The 22,330-nt window shown below is 46.4% G+C and overlaps 1 protein-coding gene across 2 annotated transcripts in view; it reads left to right on the top strand.

The window, feature by feature from the left end:
- The first annotated feature begins 4,484 nt into the window (after positions 1-4,484).
- The window catches only part of FNDC3B (fibronectin type III domain containing 3B), a 298,646-nt gene continuing 280,800 nt past the window's right edge, over positions 4,485-22,330 (top strand). Inside the window, exon 1 of one of the 2 annotated variants that reach the window (XM_083613137.1) lies at positions 4,485-4,619. The gene's annotated coding sequence lies outside the window, so the exon portion shown is untranslated. Of the gene's footprint in view, positions 4,620-16,304; positions 16,543-22,330 lie in introns of those variants that run through there. The other variant, XM_083613138.1, reaches the window with a different exon arrangement.

The raw sequence follows: 22,330 nt of genomic DNA, 5'->3' as shown, positions 1-22,330 counted from the left end.
GACTAATCCCGGATTCCTGAACTGTATTGCTGAGGAACAGTTTGCCATCAGAATTTAGGCATGCCGGCTACAGCAGCCTTTCCTAATCCGGTGGCTTCCAAATATTTTGCAGTTCCAGCCAACATGGCAGATGTTTTGGACCCTACTGCCCATTGGCCAACAGGATGTGCAGTTGAAACATCTGGAAAGTATCAGGTTGCGGAAGGATGAGCTAAGGGAAAGTGCAGTTATATGTCTGGTTTGGTCATAGAGTTACTAACCATTTGCTGCCTTTTCATGACATCCAAAGTAGGCTACTTGAGGCAGCTGCTGTGCTCTGGCTAATGGTAGGGCTGGTTCTTTATTCCACTTTTCTATGCAGCCAAAACATTGTGCATGGAAATTCTGCAGATGACTATCTTGCAACTGTTTTTTGACTTTTCTCCTACCGTAAAGCGAGGTCTTAGAATGGTTGACTTGTTGTCTCCTCCCCCCTCCATATTTTGATTACCACATATTTTGGGAAACGGTGTGTGTGTGTGTGTGTGTGTGTGTGTTATTGGTTTGTGGGGGTTCTTTTTTTGTATTCTGTTTTTATATTGTATTTTTACGTTGTGAAGTGCTCTGAGATCTATGGATGAAGGACGGTAGACAAATTTAATAAATAAATAAAAATCTCCCCCCACTCTTGTGAGCTGCCTTTTACATGCGTCAATCACCTGAGGTAATTCTAAAAAATGATTAACAGGTGTTCCTGCCCGCCTGTCAGTGTTGGGGAAAGTGGGTGAGGGGAAATAAAGATCTTGCCCATTGGCCCTGAAAGGTCCACCCCCACCCCCCGTCTTATAGGCTGATTCACCATAGCTCAGTTGGTTAGAGAACAGTGCTGTTAACGCCAAGGTTGCAGGTTCGATCCCTGTATGGGATGGCTGCATATTCCTGCATTGCAGGGGGTTATACTAGATAACCCTTCCATTCCATTTCTACAATTCTATGACACTATGATAATGAAAAATAATATTATTTACTCTCCCCATTTTACAGATGGAAGAGTTGAGGTCTCATTGTGAGTTCAGGGCAGAGATGAGATCTGAACTGTGTATTCCCTGTCTCACATCAAAAGGGCTCCTCGTCCCCAAAACACTTTTGTTTGTTGTTCTTCCAGATAGCGTGTCTCTCCAGCAGGCAATTTTCTTAGTGATCGTTGTAGGGGACTGTAAGACTGTTCTGAGTGTCTAGAACAGGCTTCCTCAACCTCGGCTACAATTCCCAGCATCCCTGACCACTGGTCCTGCTGGCTGGGGATCATGGGAGTTGTAGGCCAAAAACATCTGGAGGGCCAAGGTTGAGGAAGCCTGATCTAGACATTCTATCTGAATTATTCAGCTATTGCGAGGGGTGTCAGGTGTGGGTTTGGAGGGATACAAACCAATGCAAGCAGAGTGGTCATCTTTCTTCCTGGGTGAGTATTCCAGTGCGCCTAACACAAGGGTGGAGGGCCATTGCCACCCCAAGGGCCACATTCTCTTCTGAGCCATCTTCCAGGGGCCACATCAACAGTGGGCAGAGCAAATAATGTGAATCTTACCTTTGTTTCTTCACACTCAGTCATTCCTCCCCATCCTCTATCCAGGCAAGTTACTGTATTTTTCACTCCATAAGACGCACCTGACCATAAGACGCACCTAGTTTTAAGAGGAGGAAAACAAGAAAAAAAATATTCTGAACGAAACAGTGGATGTATGATTTTTGTGGTTCATGCTGTGGCCACATACATGATATGTGATTTGACGGTGAGTTTGGGGTAGCCCAATGCAAAAATCCTGAGAATCCATGTGGATCTGTGCTTTGTAACCACATTTTTGCACCATTGCAACCCCACGAAACAGTGGATGCATGTTTTTTTGGGTGCAGGCTGTAGCCATGGACATACTATGTGATTTGATGGTTAATTTGGGGTGATCCAATGCAAAAATCCTGAGGATCCATGTGCTTTTACCTCCCCGCTTCCAGGCAGCCTCCTTTATCGCTAGCGTCCCTTTTCTCTCTCCTGATCGCTTGCTGATCAGCTGTTCAGCGGCTTCGTTTCAACGCCCCCTTCCCTCTTGTTTGCCCTAGCGTCTTTTCCTTAGCTGGAACAGTTTTATCCTCCTCCTTTTCTTCTAATTTCTCTCCTCATTGCTTGTTTTAGTACAGTGGTACCTCAGGTTACATATGCTTCAGGTTACATAAGCTTCAGGTTACAGACTCCACTAACCCAGAAATAGTACCTCAGGTTAAGAACTTTGCTACAGGATGAGAACAGAAATCGTGCTCTGGCGGCACGGCAGCAGCAGGAGGCCCCATTAGCTAAAGTGGTGCTTCAGGTTAAGAACAGTTTCAGGTTAAGAACGGACCTCCGGAACTAATTAAATACGTAACCAGAGGTACCACTGTATTCCTGTCTCCTCTCCTTGCAAGTTCGCTGTCTTTACCTCCCCACTCCCAGGCAGCCTCCTTTCTCGCTAGCATCCCTTATCTCCCTGCCGATCAGCTGCTCAGCGGCTTCGTTTCAACACCCCCTTCCCTCCTTCTAAAAAAAAAAAAAAAAAAAAAGCACGATCTGCTTTTCGCCCCGGGCAATTCAGCTCCAGGGACCACACACTCGCTCCATAAGACACACAGACATTTCCCCTTACTTTTTAGGAGGAAAAAAGTGTGTCTTATGGAGCAAAAAATACGGTAAGAAGCGTGATCAGAGATCGCATAGGACAAGTTCTAGCCTGGCAATAACATCCTAGGGGGGTTCAAATCGGGGCTGATGAGGGGGTGCCCTGGGCAGAGTTTCGAGGCCCAGAGAGAGAGGCCTGGCCTCTGGACCTCATATTTCCCATCTCTGATCTAACAGCAAGCAGGAATTCAGCATCTTCATACCAGGAAAAAAAGCCTTGACCTAATAAATACCTTATACCTGTGAAAGACGTAAAACTACAGCTGAAATAAATATATTTAAGTAATTCCTGAGCAAGAGAAAGGACAGAGGAGATACATTTGCCTATGTGGGGAATGAGTGCATTAAAAATGGCCAGAACTGCAGGGGGACATGTTTGGATAAAATTATATTGGAACTGTTGTTTAAAATTAGCAGAGGCTGTTAAGCTTCTCTGTAGTTTGCATCTCGTCGCCTTCCCTCTCAACTGAATTTCTAATGGCAAAGAAAAGACGAATGGAGAAAGTCGCAGAGTGCCGGAGGGGAAACGGTGAGGATATAAATGCCTAATTATGAATTTCCTGAATGTACAATATTACCAGGAGCAACTGGGTAAGATTAGTATTATAGTTTTCATCTCCAGCTGTTTCATGGAAACAAAGCTGGAGGGAAAAATATGACTAGGCTGTGGTGAGCACACTTCTGGAAACCTGCGTTTATATTTAACCAGGCAAGCAATTGTCGTTTATTTCTGCTGTGACGTGATGTGCACGCTCCTAGTTTGTCCCTTATGGGATCCTGTAGAGAGTCAGTACAGAATGTGGAAATTATGCTGGTGGAAGCTGTTCTAAATGAAGCCCTTTCCTGTCCTTAAAAAGGCTCATAGCATTCTTATGCCAAGATCCTATACTTCTGATGGGGGAGGTTGCCTGAACTTAAGTCTTCTGTGCAGAGAAGCCAAAAGCAAATCTATAGTGCTAAAGGAATGTGGCCTGCAATGTGGTCAGAACAAAATTAAAATAAAGATTTGCTAGGCACGAAAACCTGGGGTTTCAAAATTGCCAGATATGCTAACTTGTTCACAGACCGGTCAGAATTGCTGGTTGTTACAGAATTGCTACACAACATGGCGGATCTTTCCATTCCAAGGCACAGAAGCCGACCAGTTGACTCTTGCCTTGACACCGATGACTAGTGTTGCCGGGTCGGGAACATCCCAGATTCTGAGATTTTGGGGCCCAAACCTGAGGCCTAGGAATTGCCCCTGGAGGTGATGTGCAAGGCGAGCAGGAGAGGTCCCTGCCCCAAAGAGATTGCAACCTTAACATTCAGCGTGAGGAAAGGGGGGGGCAGGAGGAAACAGGGGAAGAGCATGCAGTTATTTCACATGTAAACCCTTCAATAATAAATTCAAAAAATACAGGTGTCTCAAAATGACTATTTCAGTCACCTCATTAAATAAGCTGCTAATTCCTTCCTCTATCTTGTATATTATTTGCTATCTATTTGTCTAGTACAATTTGCTCTGTGTGTGTGTGTGTGTGTGTGTGTGTGTGTGTGTGTGTTGTGGATGTGTGTTGCTAGGGAGAACTAATAAATGTAATTGGCCACCAGCATAAAAAGAAATGGAGTGGGGATGCTTTAAAAGTAATGACAGGAATGAAGGCAGTTTCATTGCAGGGCTTATTTGATTTTTGCTGGATATTGAAGTGTTGTTGAGTTAGATGTTGCATTTACCCATCCAATGAGTCTTTTCCTTTTCCAGCCAAGGCTCAAGGCTGATTCATACCGTTCTTTCCGTGTCCTACCTCTGCAGGGCTTAGTCACCATGACAATTTTGGATTCCACTGCAAGATATTCGTCATCTGGAGTCTGTGCACTCCATCTAGTCACGTCTACCTTTTGCTCAACTTCACCACTGCTGGGATGCACTGGAAATGGACTCGATAAGGTAATAGAGTGCTTTTAGGATGATTCTGTATATATTTTTACATGTGCGGGCCTTTTCAATGTGTTTCATGGACCTTGCTTCCTACTGTGGCAGCCTTAAAAATGCTTAGTGTTGTATTCTGGTCCGGTGTCCGATGCTACAGATAAAGCCGCAAGGCTGGAAGCTCATAGGCAGCTCCAGGTCAGCAACTTGCTCTGGCAAAGTTTGGGAGCAGACTGATGCCTTTTCAGCTTATGTTTCTAGTCCACCTCCTCCAGGCTCCACCCCCTTGAGAGAACTTCCATGCCTTAAAGGGCCAGCTCTGGCCTGACGACAGCATTCCTCCTCTGTTCTATAGCCTGATATGCTCTCTCCGCCAGGGGACTGCTGACATGCGGTGGGAGGCATCTGTTTCTTCAGAGAGAGATAGAATCATAGTATCATAGAGTTGGAAGAGACCACAAGGGCCATCGAGTCCAACCCCCTGCCAAGCAGGAAACACCATCAGAGCACTCCTGACATATGGTTGTCAAGCCTCTGCTTAAAGACCTCCAAAGAAGGAGACTCCACCACACTCCTTGGCAGCAAATTCCACTGTCGAACAGCTCTTACTGTCAGGAAGTTCTTCCTAATGTTTAGGTGGAATCTTCTTTCTTGTAGTTTGGAACCATTGCTCTGTGTCCGCTTCTCTGGAGCAGCAGAAAACAACCTTTCTCCCTCCTCTATGTGACATCCTTTTATATATTTGAACATGGCTATCATATCACCCCTTAACCTCCTCTTCTCCAGGCTAAACATGCCCAGCTCCCTTAGCCGTTCCTCATAAGGCATTGTTTCCAGGCCTTTGACCATTTTGGTTGCCCTCCTCTGGACGCGTTCCAGTTTGTCAGTGTCCTTCTTGAACTGTGGTGCCCAGAACTGGACACAGTACTCCAGGTGAGGTCTGACCAGAGCAGAATACAGTGGCACTATTACTTCCCTTGATCTAGATGCTATATTCCTATTGATGCAGCCCAGAATTGCATTGGCTTTTTTAGCTGCTGCGTCACACTGTTGGCTCATGTCAAGTTTGTGGTCAACCAAGACTCCTAGATCCTTTTCACATGTACTGCTCTCAAGCCAGGTGTCACCCATCTTGTATTTGTGCCTCTCATTTTTTTTTGCCCAAGTGCAATACTTTACATTTCTCCCTGTTAAAATTCATCTTGTTTGTTTTGGCCCAGTTCTCTAATCTGTCAAGGTCGTTTTGAAGTGTGATCCTGTCCTCTGGGGTGTTAGCCACCCCTCCCAGTTTGGTGTCATCTGCAAATTTGATCAGGATGCCCTTGAGTCCATCATCCAAGTCGTTGATAAAGATGTTGAATAAGACCGGGCCCAAGGCAGAACCCTGTGGCACCCCACTAGTCACTCTTCTCCAGGATGAAGAGGAACCATTGATGTCTGTGAAGGTCTAGTCTCTGGCCCTATAGGCCCTGGGAAGGTCCTCTGGGGTGTGCTGTCCAACTGCCTCAGGTGCAATGGTTGTCTTCATGCTCAGTCGTCAGCTCTGAGCTGTGAACCTGAGCTGTCTCTCCCTTGGGTGCACCTGCAGCTGCCAACTCAGTGCTCGATTCAGCGGTCACGACATTTGGGAAACGGAGGATTGACCAGGGGCACAATTTGACGCAAAGGACACAAGTACAGTCATACCTCGGGATAAATACGCTTCAGGATAAGTATTTTCAGGTTGTGCTCCACAGCGACCCAGAATGGAGCGCGTTACTTCCGGGTTTCACCGCTCGCACATGTGCAGACGGTCAAAATGACGTCATGCGCATGCGCGGAAGTGGCAAAATGCGACCCACGCATGCGCAGACGTGCTGTCGCATCTTACGTTCCGTTCGGGATGAGAACGGGGCTCCAGAACGGATCCCGTTCGCATCCTGAGGTACCACTGTACCCATATTGCACGAAAAATAATAGATGTGTCTCAACATCCAGTTCCTAAATAGATGGAACTGGCCATCAGTCTTGGAAATGTGCTCCCAGAAGAAAAAATAATTAGTAAATAGAAGTCCTCTTGCTGCTACCGAAGTGCCTGGAGCAAAGTTGGGAAACCTGTGGCGCTCCTCTGGGGAGGGCCTTAGCCCTGTTGTGTAGGCATAGGTCCTTGGTTCAATTCCTGGCATCTCCAGGTAGGGCCATTCCTATCTCAAAACCCCACTGCCAGTCAAGTACAGGCAGTTCTGAGCTAGATAGACCAATGGCCTGTCTCAGCAGAGGGCAGACTCTCATGTTCTTATGACTTCCTATCAGCCCTAGCCAGTGTTCCCGATGGTGTGGGATGATGGGAGCTGTAGCCCAGCAATGCCTGGAGGCCCACAGGCTCCCCATCCCTGACCAAAACTCTAGAGCAGCCACTTGCTGAACAGCATTTTCAGACTTCCTGCCTCCACCTGCAATACTCCTTCCTCCAGAAGGCTTTTTATGGATCCGTCACCATTCTCACGAAAGGATGCAGCCAGAGTTCTATAACTCTCCATGCCAGAGACCCACCCAGCTTGGGTATTTCTTTTTTATTTTGTTTCAACAGTATAATCACTGTGGCGTTGCATGCAACTTGCAATGGAAATTTCCTTCATAGCCCAGTTGGGATATTTACCTAGTTGTCGATTCTCATCTCGGTTGCGCATGGGTTCGGTTTCCACCTATGTGTGGTAAATATGATTAACGCCAGGGCTTTTTTCCCAGTTGGAACTCCAATTCCGGCACCTCTCAGGTGGGCGCCATTGCCATGGTAAGAGAACAAGAGAGGTGTTCACTGTGAGTTCTGGCACCTCTTTTTTCCTAGAAAAATTGTTGTTGTTGTTTAGTCGTGTCCGACTCTTCGTGACCCCATGGACCAGAGCACACCAGGCACTCCTGTCTTCCACTGCCTCCCGCAGTTTGGTCAAACTCATGCTGGTAGCTTCGAGAACACTATCCAACCATCTCGTCCTCTGTCGTCCCCTTCTCCTTGTGCCCTCCATCTTTCCCAGCATCAGGGTCTTTTCCAGGGAGTCTTCTCTTCTCATGAGGTGGCCAAAGTATTGGAGCCTCAGTTTCAGGATTTGTCCTTCCAATGAGCACTCAGGGCTGATTTCCTTCAGAATGGATAGGTTTGATCTTCTTGCAGTCCATGGGACTCTCAAGAGTCTCCTCCAGCACCATAATTCAAAAGCATCAATTCTTCGGCGATCAGCCTTCTTTATGGTCCAGCTCTCACTTCAATATAGCTCGTTTCTAGAGCCACTTAATTGTTTATAAGAAGAGTCCCCCGAGTAGGTAGAACCAGCAAGTGGTCCAGATGTGCAGAGGTTCTCCTGAAGCGTTAGGCCTGAAACACAGGGGGAGGATAACCCCCACCCCTTAAAATGACTGACTGGCACGCAGGAGGAGAGGCCTACTGGATCAGACTGAAGCTCCATTCTTTCCAGCAACTTGTTTTCCAAAATTGCCAGCCGCAAACTATTTCCTCCGGACTCCATACGATCAGGGATCTGTGGGCCAGAAGTGGACTAATGAGCTGCAATACCTTCTCTGGCCGATGGGTGGGTGGCACTGCAGCACAGGAGATCTCAGGCCAGTGTCTCCCTCTCCCTGACATCTTGCCCCAGTGATGCAGTGAGGAAGACCTTGGGACTATGCTGGTTGAAATCTTCTCCCCGTGCCTTCCATATAGGGCTGATAGGCTGGCCATAGATAGGCCCATGAGTGTCTAATCCTGTTTCAAGTCATCTAAGCTAGCTACTACCATCACATCTTTGTGAGTTCCATAAACTGGTTACGCATCTTGTGAAGAAGTACTTGCTTTTGGCTTCCGCCAGTCAGTTTCCTTGGGTGCTCTGGGATCTAGTACTGCAAGGGAGAAGAACCCTCTATCACCTTTCTTCACCTGCGCATAATTTTCATGGAACTGCAAGGAGGGAATGCAAAATCCTACAGCGAATTAGTAGTATAGTATAGTATAGTATAGTATAGTATAGTATAGTATACTATAGTATAGTATAGTATAGTATAGTATACTCTCTCTATCTACTCTATCTATCTACACACACACACGTACACACCCAGAAATAATATCCATGCCTTCAAGAGCATGGGCTATTCTTCTACAATTCCCCACACCATATTGTTGTGAACAGGGATTTTCAACTCTGACAAATACGAAAGTTGAGAAAAGAGAAAGACTTCTTTGTGTTAATGAGGAGATGAGAGCTTGTTTGTCTCAAATTAGACCTAATATAAATGAGATTACCCCGCAAAAGGAAGCTCACACCTCTCACTGAGTCTGTATAAATACTTAAGGTACATATGTAAGAGGTTTGTTCCTAATTATATTTCAGGAATGATTCACGTTCTTATGTGGCTGCACTGTTATATACTTTATGGATCATGGATATACCCATGATCATGATCATATTATAAAGTAGTTGTGTTCTATGTTTTAAACCAAGCACTGCTGGGAGTTGTTTGTTTTTGTTTCCCAGTCTATTTCTTATCAATAAAATATTCAATGCGGCGTGGGCAAATTTTTATTCTGAAAGTGTGGCCCAGAGAAAAAAGTTTTGAGAAACACTGCAGTAGTGGAGGCTTAAAGTTCAGAGAGGTCATTTTAACTACTTTTCAATTCACATTTTGCACGCTGCTGTAACACCAGAGAGAGGATGGGGATGTCTTCACCCGATGTGCATTACCTATATAGTTTCCCTGCGCCTGCAACAAACTCCTATGCACGAAAATGTCCTATGTGCATGTGCAATGGCTCTGTCAAAGGTACACACCTTAGCTTGACTGCTAAGGGAATGTGGCTTATGATTTCCAACCAGGTGGAAGCTGTTTTGAGGGGAAATGCATCAAAAATGCAGTCTTTCTCCTGAAACTACAGGATAGATAATAGATTGCGGCTAACATCACAGCTACAACACCAGTAGGAGTTCACTGCAGCCAGAGTAAAGGGTAATGCGTACAGAGGCTTAATCATTATTTTCTGTTCCTCTGGTGCCTTTACAAGTCTTTATTGGCCTTGTGGTAGGCCCAGCTGCTGTCCATTTTATGACCCAGCAGATGAACATTGCGTTTTTGTGTTTGTATACAAAGGAAAACCCACTTCATGATAAGGTCTTTTCAAGTTTACTTTAAAATCTAGCTTAATCTTCCATTTGATGGAATGAATGGCAGCCACTACTGCATCTCCTCAGCATTCGAGGGACTGGGAAGTACCCTACTGCTTCAAAACATTTTGGGGGGGTTCTCCAAAATTAATAGAAAAATGTGCAAAAAAAAAAGTGAGTTATGGAATTTTTCTGCTACGCAGAGCGATGGGCAATGAGCAAAACAAAACAGCAAAGTCAGGGGGCTTGCACAACACAACATCTCCTTCGTCTCCTGTCACCCCTTGCCCCAAACTCTAGAGCCCCACACAACCCTTGGAAGCTGATTTCTGAAAGCACGCAGGGGGCTGAAAAGGAGAGGAAGGCAAAGTTCCATTTTGTAAGAGGAAGGCAGCCCAAATGAATTACCAAACGATGCTTGAATGAAGTGATTGTGAAAAATGCCAACGTAATTTACCCGCGGAAAGCTACACTTGGGCATGGCACAGGAGTGGTTGGGGGCACTGGGGCACTGATGTGCTGCCATTTAGTGGGAGGAGGTGGGAGCAAGGAGGGGCCACCCCATTGTGCCAGCCATTCCATACAGTGGTGCCTCGCAAGACGAAATTAATTCGTTCTGCAAGTTTTTTCTTCTTGCGAGTTTTTCGTCTTGCGAAGCACGGTTTCCCATAGGAATGCATTGAAAATCAATTAATGCGTTCCTATGGAGACCGCTAGCCAGGCTGGCGGTGCAGAGAAGGGCTTTTCTCCCCACCGCAAGCCTTCAGGACAGGTACGGGAACAGAGGGGAAGGCGCGCAGCGCTTCTCCTCTGTTCCCAGGGCTTGCGGTGGGAGGAGGGTTTTTCCTCCCCACCGCCAACATTCAGAACAGCATTCTGAATGTTGGCGGTGGGAAGGAAAACCCTCCTCCCACCGCAAGTCTTCAGGACAGCCATCCGAAGGCTGGCGGCGGGAGGAGGTCTCTCCGCCCCACTGCCAGCCTTCGGAGGAGGTCCGAGGACAGTGGGGAAGACGCGCTGCGCTTCCCCACTGTCCTGGAGATTTCCCTATGGGCTTTCGTCTTGCGAAGGAAGCCCATAGGGAAATTCGTTTTGCGAAGCGCCTCCAAAACGGAAAACCCTTTCGTCTAGCGGGTTTTTCGTCTTGCGAGGCGTTCGTCTTGCGGGGCACCACTATATTTGCTTTGCCAGTGTGTCTGTGCAGGCCCCTACTTTGCCACCTTCCTGTCCTGCCCTGTCCCAGTAAGCAACAGCAATCCTGCTGGTGGGAGGGTGGCAGTGCAGCAGTCTCCCATTGCCCTGGCTGTTTCTGGTCCTGCAGTAAGCTTGACAAAGAGCGTTCAAATTGTGTACAACATTTGGAGCAGATAGAAAAGGCAATGAAATCTGGCACGGTTTCTTACTATGAGGAAATGAAAGCTAAGTCCCTGCTAGGACATCTTCAACCATGGTTTGATAACCGGCTGACCGAACTGCACGGCTCGTTTAAAACCCATAGTGGAATCAGCAGTAAAATGGCAGGATATCGCTCACAACCCTTTCAATATTTGCAAATGAGACGTACGCCTAATTGGTTAGTGACAAAACATGGCTCAATACAAGAGATAATAGGGTTTGAAAGCTTAATTTCTAAAAGGCAGAGACAAAAGCTATTGAGCAAATTATATGCTATAATACAGGCACTTCCAGGAACGCATGCCAGAACAAGCGGGATATTGGGGATTGGAAATAGACCCAGAGGTGTGGAAATGGCCATGGCAACATGTTTCCTAATGAACTTCAAGCACAAATATTTTCTTAAGGCATTTTTTCACCTTCCTTCAAGGGTTAACTGGGTATACACAGAAACAAAAATATGCTTTGTTGTATGCACCCTGATCTCTGAGCAGTGAGAGACCATGGGGGTTCGTGTCCTTACATGGCGGTGTCTTTAGGATATATGATTTTGTTTAAACGGATACCCATCCAGAGCAAAGAATGGAAGGGTTCACACATTAACACTCTTTAACAAATTCTGCCTCCCCATCAGGGTCCCAGGGGATCCCCACAGAGGCAGATTAAGAGCAGCATGACCCGCTAGCAGGAACGACAGGGCCCCCCAACTATGACAACTATGAATTGAGTAAAACGGAAGATGAGAGGCCTATTGATCTCATCCTAGGATGTCATGACATCCAGCCAGGTGAGAAAGTGGGGGAAATGCCCACCCCCTTCTTGAAGATCACCATCACTTAGTTGTTGCTATGGCAACGCATGGCACACCCCTTTAGTCGTGCAAATAGGGTCCTTAAAAAGGTAAAGGACCCCTGACAGTTAAGTCCAGTTGCGAACAACTCTGGGGTTGCGGCGCTCATCTCGCTTTACTGGCCGAGGGAGCCGACGTTTGTCCGCAGACAGTTTTTCCGGGTCATGTGGCCAGCATGACTAAGCCGCTTCTGGCGAACCAGAGCAGCGCACGGAAACGCCGTTTACCTTCCCGCCGGAGCAGTACCTGTTTATCTACTTGCACTTTGACGTGCTTTCGAACTGCTAGGTTGGCAGGAGCAGGGACTGAGCAACGGGAGCTCACCCCGTCACAGGGATTCGAACCGCCGACCTTCCAATCGGCAAGCCCTAGGCTCAGTGGTTTAACCCACAGTGCCACCCGTGTCCCAATAGGGTCCTTAGCTGAGCGATTAATAAGGCCTTTAGTCAAATAAAGGAACTGGTTGGGCTGGTTCAGCACCTGACGCTTTGAGATTCTAAATCCCAAGAATACAGAATCACATGTCTGGAAGGGTCCCATGGTTATCCTTCTGACTGACCCCCCTGCACAGACAACCTATAATAGTTTTTATGAGATGCCGAAGAGTATTTGGCAATATGGCCCGTATATTGTGGTCCTGCCCCAAACCCAAGTCTTTTGGGGCAGTTACAATGAACAAAACCAAAGGTATAACAATATATGATATGTCTGCCAGATAGTATTGCTGGAAAATAGAGGAATTGTAATCCATTTATTAACAGTAGCACCTGTGATCATCTGTTTCAAATGGAAAAAGTAAGAACCACCCTAGATTATTGGATTTTGAAGAGTTGGGAGTTAGTGAATTTTGGAAGATTAACTAATATACTGTGGGTAAAGGAATGTGTTTTTTTAAAAATGGAGTGTGTGATGTATTGTGATAACTGAATGCACTAGTGTGCTGTCAGTGTATGTTTTATATGACCTTTCTTCATTTTTTATGGTATAATGCATTTATGTGGTGAAATATAAGTCACTTGGAAACTTTTTTTAGGTAGCAAGTGATTAATAAGTAATAACAACAATATATTCAACCACATACACCATCGGGAACATTATAAATATGGTTTTCAGGAAGAATTTCTTAGTAATTGTAGAGGGGAATGTAAAAAGACAAGTAAAAAGTTTATAGGGGTTTATAGGTTTATAGGGAGCCATTGATTTTGATTTGAGGCCTGTGCCTTAAAGAAACCCAACTCACCATCTCAGACGCCTAAAATTAATCTGCAGTATTCCTAGATCACCCAGGTATGCTCTTCTGCATGTAATTATGTGATTATAAAAAGTTTATAACAAATCAAAACTTTAAAAATATATGTTTAACAACAACCAATTTTTAAGTACATTTTAGGCATGGGTTTCATAAAGTATACAGCCACCTTAAAGGTTGCTTCTCTGTCATACCCCACATGCAGACAAAAAGAAAAGGCGCAGAAAAAAAAGAAAAGAAAAGAAGACGATGAAAAGGAAGAAATAATGAGGAAGGAAGGAAGGAAGGAAGGAAGGAAGGAAGGAAGGAAGGAAGAAAGAAAGAGATAGGGCAGCCATATCAAATATTCTGATATCACCAGGGCTTTTTCTCAGCCGGAACTCACCGGAACTGAGTTCTGGCACCTCTCAAATGGGTGCCCTTGCCATTATAAGATAACAAGAGTGGCGTTCATGGTGAGTTCTGACACCTCTTTTTCTAGAAAAATAGCTCAGGATGCAACTGAGTGTAATTTGACGCCAATAGGGCACATGTATAAATTGTGCCAAACCAAATTTTCAGTCTCTTTCCTTTGTAAATTATGTAATCTGAATGAAAGGTGAATGCTGGAAAATCTGCCTGTTGTGTAAGTGGCTTATTTTTTTTGTTTCTTTTGCCAGGCAAAAGGAAGAGAAAGTCAACTGCACACAAGTCACTGTGACCTCGCTCTCTGAGTAATGAAGGTCATAATCCCCGCCCTCCAGCCTGGGTTCTGGGATCTCACCCAGAGACTTCTTAAAAGTTTTTTATGTGATGGCTAGGAACTTACTCATTTCTTTATCCTTTGATTAATTCGAAACTTCAGAAAACTTGCTCCGTTAACAATTTGATATATGAAACGAGGAGGAAGCTGAGGTTTTGAGAATGCTTTTGATTTCTGTGTCCAGTTGTGTGCTAACAACAGACACATGGAGGATATACAGTCCTTTGATCTAGGTGCTGCTCTGTGGTTTTGCTGCATTGGTGCTAGATAGGACATATCAATAGGTGAGACAAAATACTGCAATTGCTTATCTTCTGTTGGGGAGAAAAGCATGCAAAGTTTTGAATTTGCATGGCGGGCTTTTCCTCAGGCCAGAGTTAAATATTCCTGCATTCACTTTCACATGCTGACACCTTCCACAACACTCATTTAAAAAACAACAAATTTAGAATAAAGATCTGTGTGATTATATAATTTGCCTGAGGGGCACCAAAGCCATGTGAGTCGCAGCAAAAAACCAACAAAGGATATTGCAGTACTAATAAATACAAGATGGTGTGAACCTTTGCGTTACTATGGCATGAATTTCTGCGGGTTCTGGTGTCCTTCTTCATGAGATGCATCTCACTCAAAGTGCGCATGCCCTTCAGAAAGGGTTCATTGTTGATTTGGCTTCTCACAAGCAGTGGAAATGGCAACTCTAAAACAAAACAAAAACACTCCCAATCTGTGTTTGTATTTTGCATGGTGGCTAAGGGAGCCAAACTGGTTTCGAAAGCTTCTGAAATGCCCATTTTCATATGGCTCCCAGTTGTTTGCATGGGATGAGAGTGTGGACAGACTTCCATTGTGTCAGACCAATGTAACAGCTGCTTCATATTATTTTGTTGGTGGATGTTACAGGCCTCCTAGACACTGTTCCGAATGCCAAGGCACAGCTGGGATGTGCTGGGATAAGAGGGCTGCTCCTAAGCATGTTCAGAGTGCCTTTTCCAGGAAACCGTCCCAGTCCCACCCCCACACATCTGTGACCAGGAGGGGTGACTTCTCAGGACAGCTTTTAGATTTATTATTTAAAAGAGTATGCTTAAAAACAAACACACTATGTTGAAGTTTCTTTTAATTTCAAAGAAAAAAAAAACTATATAACGGGAGCATTGTAGACATTCCATATATACTGAGTCATGGGTTGTTTTTTTTAAACGCAGGAATTCTGTATCCACTTACGCGGGAGTAAGCCGCATTGAACTCAGTAGGACTTACTTCTGAGTAGAGGTGTATAGGATGGCATTGTTTAAAAAACACCACTTATGGGTTTTTTTAAAAATAAAATGTGCTACCCAATCCATACTTCCAGTTGAGAATAAACTGTTTCTTTGATCATAGTGAATGAGCAGGCATAATTAAGATTGCTGTGTTTCACACACAAAACTCTTGTGTTATTTTGGAAGAAATGACCAACTTGGTTTTCAACTTGCAGTTATTGGGGCAATTATTCTGTATCCTCGTTCTGTCTCCAGCATGGATGGGCGGGTGAGATTCATGTTAAGGCGCAGCATAACTAAACTGTTATTAATTGATTTTGTTTTATGTGCCCTCCGGGGGGATTATTGCGGGGTAACAAACCGCAAACGGGGTGTGGGGGGTGTGGCGGATGAATGGGAGAGGAATGAATTAGCGCATCCTGGGAGAATGCGGGGGGGGCGTGTGTTCAGAGGCGCCCCCTTCAGCCTCCTTCCTCTTCTTCGCAGTCTGACCCAATGCACGCTTGTACAGACTGAGCACCCCCCCTCAAAAAAGGGAAAAAAAGAGTGCAAACCCCCCCTCAAAAAAAAGGGGGGAAAGAGTGCATTGGCACGCAGGCGCGCAGCTCGGACCTGTGCGCTCTTACTCGAGAGCAAGCGAGTCCAGCGGTGCTGGTGAGGTGTCTCTCCGGGAAAAGGTTAGTAGCATTTCAACCCCATCCTATGAAGCAAGCGCCCTTCCCCAAGTTCAGTAAGGCTCTGCAAAGTGTGTCCCAGTAGGGTTTACTCTTGAGCAAAGTGTGTTGGAGATGGCAGTCTGGGTAGACTCGCTTCCTCTAGCATCATCATCTTACTATAATTTTTTTTAACTCCTCAGTCTTGCTGGAGGGGGAAAAAAAGAAATAAAGGGAGCACTCCGTGCTTTATTTTTTAACGCAAGGCGGTTAATAAATTTGCAAAGTGCCTCTCCCTCCCCCCCCCCTCTCTCTCCCCACCCTCTCCTTTTCCTCCTCCAGGCTCTGGTTTTTCTGCGCCCGCCTCCCTCCTCAGCTGATTTCTTTTTTTTCCTCCCCCTCTCCTTTCCCACAGTAGCTTCTAATCCAGACTGTATGGTATGTGGGCTGGTCACAAATCCCCATGTGGTCCGACATCATTGACATGGCGGAATCCCCCACCAAACCCTACTGGTAGTTATTCCAGCTCGCTCGCCTGCCCGCCCAGCCACACAGCCCGGGGATTTACCGGACTTGCCCGCCCGCCTCCCTCTTCCGAAGAACGAGCAGGGCCATTCTCTCCAAGACAGCACCCCCGAGCCCCCGTTTCCAACACAAGGTAAGCGAAAAGGCTGCTCTTATTAGGCGTCTTTCTCTCCTTCCCACCCCCCCCCGTATCAACCCCCCCAGGCTAGAAAATGCCAAGCGAGAGGCGAATTTCCCTCCCCTCCCGCCCCGGTTTGCAAATGCAAATAAAAGATTCGCTCCGGGGCTTGTATTCTGATTGCAATTTAAAAAATAAAGACGCCGAGTTTAATATAACTCGGAAATACTGGAGCTTCTCCCCCCCCCCAACACCTCCCTGCCTTTTACTACTCCGAGTGGGTTTTGCTACGCCCCCCCCCCCCACGCCTCTTCCCAATCCGGATTCCTTTTGTTTCCGAAGTGGAAACTCCCCGAGTGTGAACGGTGTGTGTGCTCAAAAGGATGCGTCTAGCCTGGGCTTGCCTTGGGGGTCGGGATCGGGAAGGCGGTGGGGAGTAAGTGGGGGGGGCAAAGGCTCCCTGGAGAGAAGGGGCAATGAGGGATCTCCGGAAAGTTTTGGGTTTTCTCTCTTTCCAGTTTGCTCCTTGCCCGGCGCCTTTAGGATCTCTCCGATCCGTGCGCCCCTCTCTCCCTCGCCGCCTCGTTGCCCAATTACTCCTCGTTTAAGTTACACCACTATTTTTTCCAGTACTTTCGGGCCCTTGCCTACGCAAACTCTCTGGAAGGAGCAACTAGGGACCCACGGCTTGCTCAGTTCTTCTTTTTTAGGGGAGTGGAGATAAATGTTTGCTGGGGTGGGGGAAACAGAAGAAGAGAATGCGAAGTAGACTCTTTTTTTGGAGAGGGGGAAAAAAGAATGCGTTTCTCTCCGGGTGCTCTTGGTTGGGCACCGATTTCCTCGCCGTTGCAAATTCAGAGTGGCAGGAGAAGTCCATTCCTTCTCTCGCTCCCCCCCCCGCCCATTTCCTGGAATTTGGCTTGGGAACGAGGCCTTGGATGCAAAGGGTTAGCGGCGGAGACGCGGGCGCCTGATATATATATATTTTGTGGGTCTGGTTGCGTGGAATGGAGGAGGGAAGAAAACGGTTTGCTGCTGGTGCCGGAGCCCATCTGTAAGGGAGCCAGCCTGAGTGCTAGAGCTGCAATACGATTTCGTGTGTGTGTGTGTGCATTTTTATTTTTTTTACTGGGAAGGCGAGAGAGGGAGACAGACACACCATCATAACCTAGCAATCCAGACAGGCTCCTCGCCGCTGCCTTTTCTGCCCGGCTGCCCGCCCTTTTGCTTGGGCGCACTTCCTATCGTGTGCTTTAAACAGGGGCTTCCATCTCCGGCCTCCCGGCTTGCCCTCAATCCACATCAAACTTAAAGGATCGCATTATTTAAAATATATATTTTTTAAAAAGCAACAAAGCAACGCAGGTTTCAATGCAAAAAACAGCAACAACACACCCAACCCCCGTTGGGAAGCGTAAAAATGGGATTTTCCTTGTCTCCACATGGGATCTTATATGTGCGTGAATGCAAACTGTGCCCCTCCCTGCCAATGACCTGGGGGGGGGGGGTTGTGTTGCGCGTGAGCAAAGCCGGGAGGGCCAGACGGTGGAATGGAATCCGGCCCGCGCAAAGGCGAAGGTTTGGCCCGGGGTTCCTCCGCTGCGCGCCAGCGTCGCGCACTGCCTCGCAGCCCCCTTCTGGATGATGCCTTGGAGGGAGGAGGTTTTGATACCCTTCAGGTGGAGGCAAACCAGCCAGCGCTGCTGCTGCTCCTTCCTGTCGTTGCAACGCAGCCGGGGGCTACCCGGTCCCGGTCCCCCCGGTGTTTGTTATTAATTTTTGCGCGTTGGAAAGGCGAGCCGAAGCCTTTCCAAAATGTCTGGATCCAGGGGGCACGTTGGAGAAAAGAGACCGAGACACACGCAGACGTCTCTCCTCCAGCCCGTCCTCCCACCAGGCCCCTCCCTTCCTCGCTGACGCCACTGGCAAACGGAGCGGGGGGGGGGCGGAGAAAGGAGGGGGGAAATTAAAAAAAAATATATCTGGAAACTTTTGATTTCCCGTGCCAGACGCTCTCTTCTCCTACCGCCACCCACCCCCTTCGAACAAAATGGCACATTACCAGGAAATGGAACGCTGGAAGAAGGAGGGGAGGAGGAGAAGAAAAACTTTGTGAAGCAAAAACTCTTGCTTCTCCCTCCCTCCCCATCCTTGAAAACATTTCACTTAATTAGCTCTTACTTTTATTTATTTTTGCCCCTCTGATGATGTGTTTTGCCATTCCGTCAAAGAGAAATTCGCTAGGACCAAGGCCAAAGAGTTGGGGGTGGGAGCGCTTTCTCTGAAGGCAGAATCTTTTAATTGCACCCCTTTTCTTTCTCATTTTTCTTTTCTTTTCTTTTCCGCCAGCAGTTATCTTCTGGCGTTTGTACAGTTGAGATTTTGTCTGTGGGATGGAAGGGGAAGGCTGTAGCAAAGGAGGGGGCGGCGGAGGAGGAGGAAGCGAAGACTCAAGTGTCAAGAATGTGCTTCTCAAAAAAAAAATTGTGGAGGGGGGGGCTGTTTGAAACCTGGGGAAAATGGTGTTTGGAACTGATTACTCTGGCTGCAGAAGTGTGTGGCTGGCTTATATTGAGTCAGACCATTGAGCTTTGCAGTCTTTGGCATTTTCAGACCTAGGACCCACCTACAAACCAAACATGCATTTGGGGACCAATTTATTTCGTTTTTTACAGTATATTTTTGTATAGGAGTTCTGGTGCTGTCGTGACTCACCTGGGATCAGGCTGTCAGTTGGAAGGCCAGCTGACTGCTACATCTTTCTGGGGTTGCAGGTTGGAGATTTTTTTTTTGGGGGGGGACGTTGAACCCAAAGCTTTCTGGATGCAAAGTATGCACTGTGCCAATCCTAAAAAGGTTCCCCAACCATCTCCTTTGTATCATGTCTACTTAGCACTGATCTCGCATGTAGAAGTGGTAATTCTAGGTGCAGCTTGGAATGTTTGGAATTTTTACCACTGATTTCCTTCCTCCCGGAGGCTGAGTGCGCTTTGCAGTTCCTCACTGGTTAGCCTCAGTGCTGATCTGCGTACTAGGGGATTCACTTAAAGATCTGTCGCCCTGTAGGTTTAGAGTTGGGACTGGAAGTGAATTCAAATCCTGATTTTGCTGAGTGACTGGGGATAAGATAATCTCTCTGCCTCAGATTTCCCAAGCGTAGCAGCGATATATGCCCAGTGAGATAAAACAAGGAGGAATGGGGAAATTGCTGCTAAATGGACCGTGTTTCTTCGGACAGAGCATCTTTTTCAAGCCTTCCGTTCGTTTCAGAGGGGTATGGGAAGTGCAGTTGCAACAAGAAGCAGGAAATGGAGGGAATCTGGTATAATTACACTAGGATGAAGTATAGCCAAAAAGGCAAAGGCAAAGTTTTTTCTCAGATGATGCTGGGCACCACCCGTTTAAAACACATTTATATCACTTTAGCAGTCACAGCTTCCTCCAGATACTACTGGGAACTGTAGTTTGCCCATTGCAGAGCTATAAGTACCAACTACAGTTCCCATGATTCTTTGAGGGAACCTATGAGTGATAAAATGACACTGCTTTAAATGTCTAGCTGTGACTAGTTGTTGATGTTAGTGGGATGTTTGTGGCCTGACTTTTTTCTTATGGTTTTGGTCTTCATACTGTGGCTGGGTGAGGGGGCAGTAGCATTACTGAGTGTTCTTCCATATGAAAAATAATCCTGTTTTACAGATATATGAAGGCCTGAGGCCTGTGAAACACGGATTCTCTACCAGGTTCTCCCTTTCGACCCCATTTCGTCTTAGGCGGGGTCAGCAGACTTTTTCAGCAGGGGGCTGGTCCTCTGTCCCTCAGGCCTTGTGGGGGCCCCGGACTATATTTTGGGGAAAAAATGAACGAATTCCTATGCCCCACAAATAACCCAGAGATGCATTTTAAATAAAAGCACACATTCTACTAATGTAAAAACACACTGATTCCCGGACCGTCCGCGGGCCAGATTTAGAAGGCATCTGGCCCCTGGGCCTTAGTTTACCAACTATGTTCTTGGGCAGGCATAGGCAAACTCGGCCTTCCAGATGTTTTGGGACTGCAACTCCCATCATCTCTGACCACTGGTCCTGTTAGCTAGGGATGATGGGAGTTGTAGTCCCAAAACATCTGGAGGGCCGAGTTTACCTATGCCTGCTTTTAGGCCTTGACACAACCCTCCCGTAGAAAACTGGCATGTGGTGAAGGGTTCTAGCCTAATATTCAGTGTTAATGACTGCTTTCCTCTTTGTAGGAAGAATTGGGGGTAGGAAATGGACATTCATTTTCTTTGGCAGGGAGAAGACTGTTCTGTGGATTATTATTATTATTTCCAAAAAGGTAGATTCTGGGGCTGGAGGCTGGGAACTTGCAGATTAGTCAGCTCTTGTGTGGATCCCAGGAAGCATATTTGTGGGAGGCAGAGGTGTTTTGATTAAAATAATAATAATAAAAAGTGGCATCTTGTCATTGTTAGAATATTCTCCCATAATACTTGTGGGTGGCTGCTTTGCAGAATCATCTCTGTAATGGTGCTGTTGCTTAATTTATTTTGCACGGGGTAGAAAAACTGTCCAATTCACTCCACCAAAGCTTGTAAGCTCAGGGAACTTTTCCAATTAATCATTAAGAAGTTCATTTTTTAACTTGCCATAAGGGCATACCATCCCTTGTCGTGCACATAGCTTCTGAGATGAAGAAGAAGAAGAAGAAGAAGAAGAAGAAGAAGAAGAAGAAGAAGAGTTTGGATTTGATATCCCGCTTTATCACTACCCTAAGGAGTCTCAAAGCGGCTAACAAGGCCAAGTGAAATGGGGTTTGTGGGTCTCATCCTCTTCCTTGCTTTTCTCTCTCCTGGGGGTGGTTCAATGTAAACAAGTAGCCGAAATGATACAGGGTAGAGACAAGGCCAAAGAGGTTAACAAGGCTTGAGTGTGTATTTATATTGTATGAAGTAGTAATCAACGGCTAGGAAAAAAATCTAGGCACCTAAAAATGTGGTGCCTAGGGTAGAAATTACCTCTTCCCCACATCTTGTTTCGTCATTCCTTGACTGAATGCATTCCATTTCAATTTCCCTTCATGCTTTGGTGCAAAGGAAGGATTACTTTGCCATTAATTGACCATATGAAGCTTTAAAGAAAGACCACGGTACATCTATCTCAGCATTGCCTACCGGGATTTCAGCCAAGGGACATTACCACCCCTACCTGAAGGCTGAAGCCGGGATCTTCTGCATTCACAGCCAATGTCCAGCCACTGAGCTACTGCCAATAAGAACTGTTTTGCTGCACTCAGCAAATTTCAAAACCCCTCTCAGTAGTCTGGTTTGTGGGAAAGCCATGTTAATTTCAGAAGATAACAGCCAGCCTTTCCTCATTGTCGTATGGACAGTGCACAGATTAGAAATTGATGGCTGAAGATAATGAACCCTAGTTTGATTTGCTTTTAAGTGTGTATTTAATTTTTACACCATAGCTCCTCTAGCAATTAAAAACAGGCTTTCCCAGTCTTGGGCTATGAAGTGCATGATTATAAAAGGGAATCGGACGTCTGCTTCAAAAAAAGAGCCTGTCCTGTGCACCTGTAGCTTGTGTGACTCTTGTGTTCCTGAGGCAATTAGATATTTGGCATAATAGCTTTCCATTCTTTAAACAAGGGGTTGGTAACCGAAGGCCCATGGGCCACAAGCGGCCCACGGGGGTCGTTTAACCGGCCCCCGAGCCGCCCCCAAACCGAGCCACCTGTTTGGCAAGTCCCCACACGCTGCGCTAAACCGTCACAGTGGGGACTTGCTTCTGCGGCA

This window comes from Podarcis filfolensis (assembly GCF_964270895.1).
Source record: "Podarcis filfolensis genome assembly, chromosome: 5".
In the NCBI taxonomy this organism is placed as follows: domain Eukaryota; kingdom Metazoa; phylum Chordata; class Lepidosauria; order Squamata; family Lacertidae; genus Podarcis; species Podarcis filfolensis.
The sequence above is the reverse complement of the archived record's forward strand: the minus strand, read 5'-3'. Positions and strand labels throughout refer to the sequence as shown.